Genomic DNA, 15,688 nt, shown 5'->3' with positions numbered 1-15,688 from the left:
TCCTTAGAGTACCATAACCCTAGAGTTTGAGTACCATTCAAGTATCTAAGGATTCTTTTAACAGCATTCAAATGAGATTCTTTAGGATTAGATTGATATCTAGCACATAGGCAAACACTAAACATGATATCAGGCCTACTTGTAGTTAAATATAATAATGAGCCAATCATACCTCTATAGTATTTTAAGTCTACACATTTACCTTCATCATCCTTGTCAAGCTTACATGAGGGGCTCATTGGTGTGCCAATTGGTTTGGAGTTCTCCATTCCAAATCTTTTGAGAAGTTCCTTGGTGTACTTGCTTTGGGTGATGGAGATTCTCTCTTTTGTTTGTTTGATTTGGAGTCCGAGGAAGAAGGTAAGTTCTCCCATCATGCTCATCTCGAACTCCCCCTGCATGAGCTTAGCAAAGTCTTGACAGAGAGATTCATTAGTAGACCCAAAAATTATATCATCAACATAAATTTGTATTATTAACATATCATTTTGATTTCTTTTAATAAAGAGGGTTGTATCTATATTTTCTCTTGAAAAATTATTATTTAGTAGAAATTTGGTTAGCTTATCATACCAAGCTCTAGGTGCTTGTTTTAATCCATATAAAGCTTTATTCAATTTAAAAACATGATTAGGAAAAGCATGATTTTCAAATCCTGGAGGTTGTTCTACATAGACTTTTTCAGTAATATATCCATTTAAAAATACACTTTTAACATCCATTTAAAATAATTTGAATTTCATAAAGCAAGCATATGCAAGTAGAAGTCTAATGGCTTCTAATCTAGCAACAGGTGCAAAGGTCTCATCAAAATCAATTTCTTCTTCTTGATTATATCCTTTAGCAACCAATCTTGCTTTATTTCTAATTACATTACCATGTTCATCTAATTTATTCCTAAAGACCCATTTTGTGCCAATTATTGAATAGTTTTTAGGTCTTGATACTAAAGTCCAAACATTATTTCTTTCAAATTGATTAAGTTCCTCTTGCATTGCATTAATCCAATTATGATCATTTTCAGCTTCTTCAATAGTTTTTGGTTCAAGATGAGATACAAAAGCACAATGATTAAATACATCTTTAAGTGAAGAACGAGTTTTTACCCCATGCATAGGATCACCAATAATCAACTCCTTAGGGTGATTGTGAACATACCTCCATTCCTTGGGTAGGTCATTTGTACCTTGAGGTTGTTCTTGAATTTCTTTACCTCTCTCATCATGTTTGTCTTCTTGTTCCTCGTCCTCTTGTGTTGTTGAATCTTTCAGAGTGATCTCCTTCATACCTTCTATTAGAGGATCTGCATCATCAACATCCTCATTCTTCCTTGAAGGAAGATCGTTAGATTCATCAAATACAACATATATGGACTCCTCAACTACTAAAGTTCTTTTGTTAAAAACTCTAAAAGCTTTACTAGTGGAGGAGTAACCTAGAAAGATTGCTTCATCTGATTTTGCATCAAATTTACCAAGTCTTTCTTTACCATTATTTAATACAAAACATCGGCAACCAAAAATATGAAAATATACAATATTTAATTTTCTTCCTTTCCAAAGTTCATAGGGGGTTTTCTTTAAAATTTGTCTAATCAAAGCATGATTTAAAATGTAACATGCTGTGTTAATTGCTTCCACCCAAAAATATCTTGGAAGGTTGCTTTCACAAAGCATGGTACGGGCCATTTCTTCTAAGGTTCTGTTTTTCCTTTCAACTACCCCATTTTGTTGGGGTGCCCTAGGAGCAGAGAAGTTATGGCCAATTCCATTTTCATCACAAAAGTTTTCAAAGTCTTGATTTTCAAATTCAGTTCCATGATCACTTCGAATATTTTGAATTGAAAATCCTTTTTCATTAGTGACTTTTCGGTGAAATTTAGTGAAAATATGAAAAATTTCATCTTTGTGTGCTAAAAAGAAAATCCAAGTAAAATGAGAGTAATCATCTATAATTACAAAACCATATCATTTTCCTCCTAGACTAGTGGTTCTAGTTGGTCCAAATAAGTCCATATGCAAAAGCTCTAAAGGTCTAGAAGTTGAAACAATATTTTTGGATTTAAATGAAACTCGAGTTTGTTTACCTAGTTGGCATGCATCATAAATTCTATCTTTTTCAAAATTCAGTTTGGGTAAGCCAAGAACTAATTCTTTCTTAATTAATTTTGAAAGAGAATGCATGCTAATGTGTGCAAGTCTACGATGCCAAAGCCAACTAGTCTCATTAACTTTAGCATTCAAGGATACTAGGCATTGCATGTTTATTTTGGCTAAATCATTTAAATCTACCATATAAACATTGCCATGTCTATGTCCAAAAAATTTAATGCCATCGTTAATAGGACTAGTTACAATGCAAACAGATGATTCAAAAACAACTTTATATCCTTTATCACAAAATTGACTAATGCTAAGTAAGTTATGCTTTAAACCATTAACTAACAAAATATTTTCAATGTATTTGGAGGGAGTGATACCAATGTTACCTATCTCGATGATCTTTCCTTTGCCATTGTCTCCAAAGGTGACCATCCCTCCATCCTTAGCATCAAGCATGATGAATTGTGATTCATCACCAGTCATGTGTCTCGAGCATCCACTGTCAAGATACCATTTCCTGTTTCCTCCTTGGGATGCTAGACACACCTGCAAGCAAAAGTCAAGTTTTTGTTTTAGGTACCCAAGCTTTCTTGGGTCCTTTTTGGTTAGTCAAAATGGTTCCTTTTGGAACCCAAATTTTCTTTATAGTTGAGTTTGCAGATTTGTCAAAGAAGCAAGTGTATGACTTATGTCCTACTCTACCACATTTGAAACAAGTAATATTGGTAGACTTTTTACTTAAAGAATTTACATAAATATTTTTCAGATATTTTTGTTTCTTCAAGGGTTTATAGCCATGTCCAGCCTTATCATATACGGCTTTTTGATTATCAAGAATCATATTGAGTTTGTTTGAACTTAAGGTGAACTTATCTACTATTGGTTTCAGCTTGGCAATTTTATTCTTTAAGCTTTGATTTTCTTGAAGCAAGGTGGATTTTTTAATTGAAAAGTTTTCAGCTTGTTTCAATAAGGATTGATTTTTCAATTTTAGCTCTTTGTTTTTCACCCCTAGTTTCTTTAATTCATCAACTAAATCATTGAATGCTTCATGCAATTCTTCAAATGTAAAATCACTAGGGGTTTCGAAAATTACCTCATTTTCGTGTGCCATAAGGCACAGGTTGGCTTGTTCAGTTGAGGTTTCCTCATCGGAGCTTGAGTCATCACTCGCACTCCATGTGGCCATCATGGCCTTCTTCTTGAACTTCTTGGGACCTTTCTTCAGTTGTGGACATTCTGATTTGAAGTGTCCCGGCTTCTTGCACTCATAGCAGATAAGGGGTTGGTCTTTCTCTTTTTCTTTGCTTTATTTCTCTTTTGTGAATGGCCTCTTCCTCATCCCCTGTTTCCTTTTTCTCAAAAATTTCTTGAATCTTTGGGTGATGAGAGCCATCTCTTCATCCTGTTCTTCATCTTCAGTGTCATCCGTTTCTTCATCAGGAGAAGCTGTGGATTTGAGGGCAATGGTTCTTTTCTTTTTGACTTCTTCCTCTTGATGTTGCTTCATGCTTAGCTCATGAGTCATCAAAGATCCAAGAAGCTCTTCTAGAGGTAGAGTGTTCAAGTCCTTGGCTTCTTAGATGGCAGTCACTTTGGCTTCCCAAGTTCTTGGCAAGGACCTGAGAATCTTTCTTAAAAGCTCACTGTTAGTATAGGACTTACCAAGACTCTTCAAACCATTAATGATATCAGTAAAATAAGTAAACATAACAGTTATGGACTCATCATGCTCCATTTTAAACAATTCATATTTATGCACAAGCATGTTTATTTTAGACTCTTTTACTTGATTGGTTCCCTCATGGGTTACTTGTAACCTATCCCATATTTCTTTAGCAGATGAACAAGTAGAAATGCGATTAAATTCATTTGCATCAAGAGCACAATAAAGTACATTCATTGCTTTAGCATTTAATTGGGCCATCTTCTTATCAACCTCATCTCATTCTTTCTCGGGTTTGGTTGATTCCTCACCATCTATAATTTTAGTGGGTGTGTGAGGACCGTTCACTATGATACTCCACATATCATAGTCAAGAGCTTGAATGAATATTTTCATCCGAGCTTTCCAATAGGTGTAATTAGACCCATTGAAAAGTGGAGGTCGGTTAGTGGATTGCCCCTCGGCAAGAGAAGTACCGACGTGGGTTGCCATAGATCTTTGGCTCTTTGATTGTTTAGATCAAAGATGGGCTAGAGCACCGGGCTCTGATATGACTTGTTGCCCAGCTATGCAACCCAAGAGGGGGGGTGAATTGGATTTCTAAAAATTTTAAGCTTAACTAATGACTTATGAAAAAAGTTTGTCAATAGCTAAATGAATAAGGAGAATAACCTAAGTTCAAGATTAATTGCCTAAAGCAAAAATGTCAGGAAATAATGAAGAGTTAAAGAGAAGCAATTATGCACACCACAAACACAAGGATTTATAGTGGTTCGGTGCCAACCTTGCACCTACATCCACTCTCCAAGCTCCTACTTGGGAATTTCAATCCACTAAACTTGTATTCAATCCGAATACAAACGTCGGAAGCTCCGACACTAGCTATCCCAAGCTAGTCCACTTGTTTCTCGGGTACAAGCCAACCCAATATACTCCGATTTCAGGTTCGGATCAACCTTCCCTTATTTTGGAACCCCTCCAAAACAAAAACAATCACTCAAAAAAAGTAAAATAGTTTATAGCACATATAAGTACAAGAAAAGCTCCTTTAATGAGCGAATATAACTTTAAATACACTTTACTCAAGAGAAGAAGCCCCGTTTTTGGATTTTCTCAAAGTGGATGGAGAATTGATTGAGCGCTTAAGGAGTTGGTGAGCTTGGATTGATGGCTTCTTGGAAGCTTTAAATGAGCTAAGAGATTAGGGCTGAAAAGTTGGCTTGAGAAACCCTTTCTCTTTTGAATGCTCTTGAATGCTCTCTTGAATGCTCTTCTTTTTCTTTTCAATCTCTTTCTTTCTCTTCTTAATCTCTTCTTTGTTTTCTACCTTTTGAATCCTTTTATAGCTTTAAGAAATAGAGAAAAATATTCTAGGCAGAAAAAGAGCCGTTAGAGCATATTAAATGAGCATTAAAAGTACTTAAAACGGGTTAAAAACAAGCCGTTGCGGAAAAATCCCATCGCAGGGGTCGACTCATGAGTCGACTCATGCCTCAGGGGTCGACTCATGAGTCGACCTCTGTTGCAACAACCAGAAAACAGGTTTCTATGACTTTTGGCCTAAAACCGCAGGAGTCGACTCATGAGTCGACTCATGCCTTGAGAGTCGACTCATGAGTCGACTCACAGGCCGTGCCAAGCAAAAAATTCAGCGTGCCAAACTGCTCATTGTGCCATGAGCTGACTCATGAGTCGACTCATGATTTTCAAACATGCATAACTTCAAAAATACAAGTCCAAAAATAATGAAATTTTCGCCAATAGATCACAAATCTTTTGTTCTACCAAATGATACTATTAAATCAGGGTTTTGGTAAAATTATGATTTTGCCCCTGAAGAGTACAAAGACTTTTTCAAATAAAAAAAATATTGGTACCCCTTCAATCTGCTTTGTAATCATCAAAATCAATCTAGGAGCAACAATTGTTAAAGCTATTGACTTGTTTGATTTTAAAATTTTTGAAAATCATTTTTTGCTGCGTGGCTGGAACCCATTAGGATGAAGGGAGTGTGACACTTGAAGATGATCAGCCATGTCGAGTTGCTGGTATTGAGAGTGTTCGAGTGAGGACGTTTGATGGGATGGTGCGGATGCTCACTAATGTGAAGCACGTCTCTAATCTATGGATGCTCACCAATATGAAGCATGTCCCTAATCTAAAGAAGAATCTTGTGTCACTCGGTTAACTAGAGTGGAGCAGCTATCGCTTTAGTAGTCGTGCCAGGAGTGGGCTGTTGAACATCTCAAATGGAGCCATGTAGTTGTTGGGTATAAAATAACCCCAGCCGAAGTTCGTAAAAGACCGACCCTTCCAGGGCTCTTTCGACTTCCGACCTTGTGTGGCATCTTTTCGAACTCCCCCGACTGTTCGAGCTTCCATAATACCATCCGAACTTCTCCAATCATGAGCTTCTCCATTCATCTACCGGACTGCTCCAAACGCTCTCTGAACTTCACTTTCAGCCGATTCTCTACAGTGGTCGACTATTCTCCGAATCTCTTCCAGACTTCTCCCAGCTGCGATCGACTTTACTCCGAACTTCTACTGCAAGTGGTCTACTCTGGATCTCTACTATAAATGAATTCCTTCCGAACTTCTATTACAGGCGGACTTCATCGAGCTTCTTCAATAAGCGATCCCCATTCGGACTTTTACAAGAACCGGACTCTGTCTGAACTTCCACAGCGGATGGATTCCGGACGAACTTCTACAATGGATGGGCTCCAGCAGCTAGATTTCTATAATGGCTGACCACCTCCAATGTCTTCCATACCTCTCCAGCCATCAACCTTCAATAGCATCAGCTAGACTTCAACAACGCCAGTCGGACTTCCACAGGATCCTCCAAACTCCTCCAACAAATGAACTTCCATAATGCCTTTGGGACTCTTCTATCAGCCGACCTTCAGCTAGATTTCTTGTGCAATCGGACCTCTCCAGCAGACAAATCTTCAAACAAGCTTCTACATCATACAAATTCCAGATGAACTTCTACAATGGATAGGCTCCATCGGATCTCTACTTCGAATTTCTTTCGAACCTTGTCAATGACTGAGCTTCTCCAGCAGCGGGACTTCTACAATAAGAAGTCTCCATCCGAGCTTTCACAATAACTGATCTTTGATCGAGCTTCTACAATAAGTGACCTCCTTTCGGACTCCTACGAGAGCTGGACTCCGTCCGAACTTCTACAGCAGAACCGTATCCCAGACTCCTCCAACGTTCGACCTTCCACAGTGTCCTCAAGACTCCTCCAGCAGACGAACCTCCACAATGCCATCCAAAGTCCACTGTTGGTCGATCCTCTGCTGGATTCCTCATGAAATCAGACTTCTCTAATAGAAAGTCTCCGTTCGAGCTTCTATAGCAGATGACTTCCACCTACAGCATCAATGCCCAATCAGTGCCCAAGACACTCGACAATAGTAGATTCGTCAGCAACCTCGAAAATATCTGAGCTTATCTTAGATTGCAGAGACAGAGAGCCATTCCGCTCCATCAGATGTCCCAATTGAGCTTCATCCGTCAGGCCGGAACTCTCTGACAAGTCACGACAATGGCCACTATTGCTCCTTGGATTGATTTTGATGATTACAAAGCATTTGAAGGGGTACTAATGATTTTCACTTGAAAAAGACTTATTGCTCTTCAGGGGCAAAATCATAATTTTATCAAATCCTGATTTGAAAGCATCAAGTGATAGAATAAAAGATTTGTGATCCATTGGTGAAAATTTTATTATTTTTGGACTTGTATTTTGAAAGATATTTATGTTTGAAAAATATGAGTCGACCCATGAGTCGACTCATGGCATATGAGATGATTGGCACATAGAATTTTTGGATGGCACAGACTTGGCACACCCTGTGAGTCGACCCCTAAGGCATGAGTCGACCTCTACTGTTTTGAGGCCAAATTTATAGAACCTTGGGTTTCTGGTGGTTTTCTGGTGTTCTTCCACAGAGGTCGACCCATGAGTCAACCCCCAGGCATGAGTCAACCCATGAGTCGACCCCTGTAATAGGAATGTTCCATAACGACTAGTTTTTAACCTATTTTAAGTGCTTTTAATGCTCATTTAATGTGGTCTAACAGCTCTATTTCAGCTCAGATTGTTCTCCACCATTCCTTAAAGCTATAAAAGGAACAAAAAGGTGGGAATCATCAAGGAGAATCAAGAAGAGGGATTTTGAAAAGAGGATTTCAAGCTAACTTTTCAGCCCTAAGCAAGAGCTCACTTAAAGCATTCAAGAAGCCTTTAATCCAAGCTCACCAACTCCTCAAGTGTACATTCAAGTCTCCAACCACCTTGAGAAAATCAAAAAGGATCTTCTTCTCTTTGAGTAAAGTGTATTTAAAGTCTTATTCGCTCATTAAAGGAGCTTCTTTTGTACTTTTTGTGCTATTCATTATTATACTCTGTTTGAGTTATTATTTTTGTTTTGGAAGGGTTCCAAAATAAGGAAAGGTTGATCCGAACCTTGAATCAGAGTGTATTGGGTTGGCTTGTACCCGAAAAATAAGTGGACTAGCTTGGGATAGTTAGAGTAAGAGTTTTCGATGTTTGTATTCAGGTTGAATATAAGTTAGTGGATTGGAATTCTCAAGTAGGAGCTTGGGGAGTGGATGTAGGTGCAAGGTTGGCACCGAACCACTATAAATCCTTTTGTTTGTGTTGTGCCTAATTGCTCTGCTTTAACTCTTCATTACTCTCTTGCATTCTTGCATTTAGCCATTAGCCTTGAATCAACTTTACTCTCCCTATTTATTGAGCTATTGTCAAACATTTTTCATAAGACATAAGTTAAGCTTAAAATTTTTAGAAACTCAATTCACCCCCCCTCTTGGGTTGCATAGCTGGGCAACAAGTGGTATCAGAGCCCGGTGCTCTAGCCCTACTTTGATCTAACCAATCAAAGAGCCAAAGATCTATGGCAACTCAAGTCGGCACTTCTCTAGCCGAGGGGCAGTCCACTAACCGACCTCCACTTTTCAATGGGTCTAATTACACCTATTGGAAAGCTCGGATGAAAATATTCATTCAAGCACTCGACTATGATATGTGGAGTATCATAGTGAACGGCCCTCACACACCCACTAAGATTATTGATGGTATGGAATCAGCCAAACCCAAAAAAGAGTGAGATGAGGTTGATAAAAAAATGATCCAATTAAATGCTAAAGCTATGAATGTTCTATATTGTGCTCTTGATGCTAATGAATTTAATCGCATTTCTACTTGCTTGTCTGCTAAAGAAATATGGGATAGGTTAGAAGTAACCCATGAAGGAACCAATCAAGTAAATGAGTCCAAAATTAACATGCTCGTGCATAAATATGAATTATTTAAAATGGAGCATGATGAGTGCATAACTGAAATATTTACTCACTTTACTGATATTATAAATGGTTTAAAGAGTCTTGGTAAGTCCTATACTAATAGTGAGCTTGTAAGAAAGATTCTCAGGTCCTTACCAAGAACTTGGAAAGCCAAAGTGACCACCATCCAAGAAGCCAAGGACTTGAACATTCTACCCTTGGAAGAGCTTCTTGGATCATTGATGACACATGAGTTGAGCATAAAACAACATCAAGAGGAAGAAGTTAAAAAGAAAAGAATAATCGCCCTCAAATCCACAGCTCCACCAGATGAAGAAACTGATGACACCAAAAATGAAGAGCAAGATGAAGAGATGGCACTCATTACTCGAAGATTCAAGAAATTTTTGAGAAAAAAGAAACAAGAGATGAGGAAGAGGCCATTCACAAAAGGGAAACAGAGCAAAGAAAAGAATAAAGACCAACCCCTTATCTGCTATGAATGCAAGAAACCGGGACACTTCAAGTCCGAATGCCCACAACTGAAGAAGGGTCCCAAGAAGTACAAGAAGAAGGCCATGATGGCCACTTGGAGTGCGAGTGATGACTCAAGCTCAGAAGAGGAAGACTCGACTGAACAAGCCAACCGATGCCTTATGGCACATGAAAATGAGATAATTTTTGAAACTCCAAGTGACTTTATATTTGAAGAACTGCATGAAGCTTTTTGTGATTTAGTTGATGAACTAAAGAAACTAGAGATAAAGAACAAAGATCTAAAATCAAAAAATCAATCTTTATTGAAATAAAATGAAAGCATTTCAATTGAAAAATCCACCCTGCTTCAAGAAAATCAAAGTTTAAAGAATGAAATTGTCAAGCTAAAACCATTAGTTGAAAAATTCATCTTGAGTTCTAATAAACTTAATATGATTCTTGAAAATTAAAAGGCCATGTATGATAAGGCTGGACTTGGCTATAACCCTTTGAAGAAACAAAAGTATCTGAAAAATATCTATGTAAACTCTTCAAATAAAAAGTTTTCTAATATTACTTGCTTCAAATATGGTAGAGTAGGACACAAGTCATACACTTGCTTCTCTAACAAATCTGTAAACTCAAATGTAAAGAAAATATGGGTTCCAAAAGGAACCATTATGACTAACCAAAAAGGACCCAAGAAAGCTTGGGTACCTAAAACAAAAACTTGACTTTTGCCTGCAGGTGTGTCTAGCATCCCAAGGAGGAAACAGAAAATGATATCTTGATAGCGGATGCTCGAAACACATGACTGGTGATGAATCCCAATTCATCACTCTTGATGCTAAGAATGGAGGGATGGTCACCTTTGGAGATAATGGCAAAGAAAAGATCATCGGTATAGGTAACATTGGTATCACTCCCTCCAAATATATTAAAAATATTTTGTTAGTAGATGGTTTAAAGCATAATTTACTAAGTATTAGTCAATTTTGTGATAAAAGATATAAAGTTATTTTTGAATCTTCTGTTTGCATTGTAACTAGTCCTATTAATGAAGGCATTAAATTTATTGGACATAGACATGGTAATGTTTATATGGTAGATTTGAATGATCTACCCAAAATAAACATGCAATGCCTTGTATCCTTGAATGCCAAAATTAATTAGACTAGTTGACTTTGGCATCGTAGGCTTGCACATATTAGCATGTATTCACTTTCAAAATTAATTAAGAAAGAATTGGTTCTTGGTTTGCCAAAATTGAATTTTGAAAAGGATAGAATTTGTGATGCATGCCAACTAGGTAAACAAACAAGAGTTTCATTTAAATCTAAAAATATTGTTTCAACCTCTAGACCTTTAGAGCTTTTGCACATGGACTTATTTGGACCTACTAGAACTACTAGTCTAGGAGAAAAATGATATGGTTTTGTAATTATAGATGATTACTCTCGTTTTACTTGGGTTTTCTTTTTGGCACACAAGGATGAAACTTTTCAAGTTTTCACTAAATTTTACCGAAAAGTCACTAAGGAGAAAGAATTTTCAATTCAAAATATTCGAAGTGATCATGAAACTAAATTTGAAAATCAAGACTTTGAAAAATTTTGTGATGAAAAAAGAATAGGCCATAATTTCTCTGCACCTAGGACATCCCAACAAAATGGGGTAGTAGAAAGAAAAAATAGAACCCTAGAAGAAATGACCCGTATCATGCTATGTGAAAGCAACCTTCCAAGATACTTTTGGGCAGAAGCTATTAACACAGCATGTTACATTTTAAATCATGCTTTGATTAGACAAATTTTAAAGAAAACCCCCTATGAGCTTTGGAAAGGAAGAAAATCTAATATTGCATATTTTCATATTTTTGGTTGTCGATGTTTTGTATTAAATAATGGTAAAAAAAGACTTGAAAAATTTGATGCAAAATTAGATGAAGCAATTTTTCTTGGTTACTCCTCCACTAGTAAAGCTTTTAGAGTTTTTAACAAAAAAACCTTAGTAGTAGAGGAGTCAAAACATGTTGTCTTTGATGAAACTAACGATCTTCCTTCAAGGAAGGATGAAGGTGTTGATGATGCAGATCCTCTTATAGAAAGAATGAAGGAGATCACTCTGAAAGATTCAACAATTCAAGATGATGAGGAACATAAAGACAAACAGGATGAGGGAGGTGAAGAACAACCTCAAGGCACAAATGACCTACCCAAAGAATGGAGGTATGTTCACAATCACCCTAAGGAGCTAATTATTGGTAATCCTATGCATGGGGTAAGAACTCGTTCTTCACTTAAAGATGCATTCAATCATTACGCTTTTATCTCTCATCTTGAACCTAAAACCATTGAAGAAGCTGAAAATGATTATAATTGGATTAATGTAATACAAGAGGAACTTAATCAATTTGAAAGAAATAATGTATAAACTTTAGTATCAAGACCTAAAAATTATTCAATAATCGACACAAAATGGGTTGTTAGGAATAAATTAGATGAACATGGAAATGTAATAAGAAATAAAGCAAGATTGGTTGCTAAAGGTTATAATCAAGAAGAGAAATTGATTTTGATGAGACCTTTACACCTGTTGCTAGACTAGAGGCAATTAGACTTCTACCTGCATATTCTTGCTTTATAAAATTTAAATTATTTCAAATGGATGTCAAAAGTATATTTTTAAATAGATACATTGCTGAAGAAGTCTATGTAGAATAACTCCCAGATTTTGAAAATCATGCTTTTCCTAATCATATTTTTAAATTAAATAAAGCTCTATATGGTTTGAAACAAGCACCCAGGGCTTGGTATGATAGGCTAAGTAAATTTTTACTTAATAATGGTTTTTCAAGAGGAAATATAGACACAATCCTTTTCATTAAAAGAAATAAAGATGATATATTAGTCATACAAATATATGTTGATGACATTATCTTTGGGTCTACTAATGAATCTCTTTGTCAAGATTTTGCAAAGCTTATGCAGGGAGAGTTCGAGATGAGCATGATGGGAGAACTTACATTCTTCCTCGGACTCTAAATCAAACAAACAAAGGAAGGAATCTCCATCATCCAAAGCAAGTACATAAGGGAATTACTCAAAAGATTTGGAATGGAGAACTCCAAAGCAATTGGCACACCCATAAGCCCTTTATGTAAGCTTAACAAGGATGAAGAAGGTAAAAGTGTAGACTTAAAATATTATAGAGGTATGATTGGCTCTCTACTATATTTAACTACCAGTAGATCTGATATCATGTTTAGTGTTTGTCTTTGTGCTCGATTTCAATCTAATCCTAAAGAATCTTACTTGAATGCTGTTAAAAGAATCTTTAGATATTTGAATGGTACTCAAACTCTAGGTTTATGGTACTCTAAGGACTCATTAATTGATTTAATAGGATATTCAGATGTTGATTTTGCTGGATGTAGATTAGATAGAAAAAGCACTAGTGGAACTTGCCAATTTCTTGGAGTTAACCTAATCTCCTGGTTTAGCAAGAAACAAAATTCGGTAGTACTGTCTACAGCCGAGGCTGAATACATTGCAGTCGAAAGTTGTTGTGCTCAAATCTTGTGGATTAAGCAACAACTCAAAGATTTTGGTATCAAACTTAATGAAACACCCATAAGATGTGATAACACTAGTGCCATAAATCTTACTAAAAATCTAATTCAGCATTCTAGGTCTAAACATATTGAAATCAGGCATCATTTTATAAGAGAACATGTTCAAAATAAAGACATAATTCTTGACTATGTTTGTACTAAAAAATAATTAGCCGACATCTTTACAAAGACCCTAAGTGAAGATAGATTCTGTGAAATTAGGAGAGAGCTAGGAATCCTTGATCCATCTGCTTAAATATCTCTCTGATCCCAAGGGATCAATGTCAAAAATTCTTTAAACTCAATTCTCATCATTTCTCTTGGACTTAAAAGCTTAAAATTATCATTCTCATAATTGATCATTGAGCAAATATCCTTCTCCTAGAGTTTTGAATTTTTTGGAAATTATTTATCAATTTTTCTGAATTTTGTGAACCATAAGTTGACCCCCTAGGGTCGACCCAATGGCAAACTTGCAGTTTTGGCCAAAATCCCACGGGCTCTTCTTATTTTGTTGAAATTCCACTCCTTTGAGCCAACCCATTCCACCGTCTTCTTCCTCCCTCCAAAACCTTAGGTCTCCTTCTTCTTCCTCTCCAAATCCAAGTCCTACCCCCAAGATTCTTCTCCCATCACCCCTTACACCTCAAACCGACCCTTAGGATTCAAGTTTTTCCTCGTTTCCTCCCTTGTTTGGAACAGATTGAGCGTGCCCTAGATTCTACCCTTCTCTTCCAAATCAGGGTTTCACTCCTCCAAAGATCCCTATCCTTCCCCTAAAATCCCTCTATCTCTTCACACATTTGACCTCCTAAGATCCTTGCTTGCTCTGGTGGTAGAAATGGCTCCAAAAATGAAGCTCCCACAAAGAAAGAAGTCAGTCCGCGAGTTGGAAGAAGGCATGCGCAGGAAGAGATAGGCTTCACAGACCTCATCAGCTTCCATCCCTGTTTCGGCATCTGCTCCAGGTTCTTCTCGGTCTCCATTAAGCCCCAGTAAAATTTTCTTATCTGATAGAAAGGTAGAATCCGGGAAAAATGTAGATTTCAGATTTTTTTGAAAAGAGGGGTTCTCCATTGGTTCAAAAATCAAAAATCAAGGTTGGAGATTCTACTGCTCACTTAAAGAACTTACTTATGTGGATTTGGTTAGGAAATTTTATTTGAACTTAAGCTATGGCAATGGAACAGTAACATCCACTGTTAAGGGTATAGATATCTGTCTAGATCCTGTACTTTTGGGAGAGATTCTTCATTTACCCTGTGAGGGATACTCAAACATGAAACTCCCAGTCAAGGAAGAAGGAATTAATGTGATTTTAGGAAGAATCTTCTCGAAAAGCCTAAACAAACTAAAGGCCAAGATCCTTTCCATTGAGATGAGGATACTACATCAAATGGTAACAAAGCTTTTCTTTCCTAGAAGTGGTAGACATTACCTCCTCTTAGGCCGAGACATCTGCATCATGTTTCATGTGATTACCCAAACCCCCCTAAACCTCCCAGCATTAATGATTGAGGCCATGAGATAAATATTGAATAGATCCAAGGCACATCTGCCTTTCGGTATGGCCCTCACTTTGGTATTCAGGAGATTTGGAGTTAGTTTTGAGGGGGAGGCAGTAGCTAGGCTTTCTCACTCTGACACCATCAACCAACATACTTTGCACCGCATGGGATTTACTAGGACTGATGGTGGTTGGATTAAGGGTTCAGAAGAGAGAGTTGAGGATAGAGCTGAGGAAGAAGGTCCTTCATCACCTCTCCATGATATCAGGGCTGCATCTCCAGATATTCAGTTTGTTTCAGATCACGAGGCTGGCCCATCAGAGTCTACTAGGAGGCACACTCCGATCCAGCAGCCAGACAGCGGAGCACATCCCTTAGAGATCAGATTGGCTGATGACCAGATTGAGATGATCTCTCAGTGTGTGGCTTCCTTACTTTCTCGACAGTGGGGTACTTCAGCTTTTGCACAGGGATCCACATCACATGATGTATCTGATCAGACTTTGATCCCTCACATATCCACTATCTTCCAGATGATTTCAGATCAGTCAGTTCGGATTCAGCAGCTTGAGGGTTATATATTGAGACTGACTGGGAGAGTACTTGACTTGCAAGGGCAAGTGTTAGCTCTGGTACATCCACAGACACAAGAGTGCATCACTGAGGTCTCAGACCTATCTATGGAGGCAGCCAAACTTAGAGGAGTATTGGAGAGTGGATTTAATTTTCTGAGGAGAGAGATTAGAGGCTCTAGTGAGCATGCATCCACCCAGTTCATTGCACTGCTACAGTGTGTTTCGAGAGCTCTGAACCTTCTAGACACCATCAGGCTCTCTCTTGTAGTTCAGTCTGTTGCTTCTCAGCCTTCAGGATCATCTCGCCCACCTACTCGTGCCAGCACCTCCACACATGGCAGAGGCAGACGGGGTAGAGGATGAGTTCTTGGTTGTGATCCTTCATCTCCCCACCCTATCTCCGATACATCTGACTCTAATCCATC

The sequence above is a fragment of the Elaeis guineensis genome, chromosome 6 (assembly GCF_000442705.2).
Source record: "Elaeis guineensis isolate ETL-2024a chromosome 6, EG11, whole genome shotgun sequence".
NCBI classification, from domain to species: domain Eukaryota; kingdom Viridiplantae; phylum Streptophyta; class Magnoliopsida; order Arecales; family Arecaceae; genus Elaeis; species Elaeis guineensis.
This window is presented reverse-complemented; position numbering follows the sequence as displayed.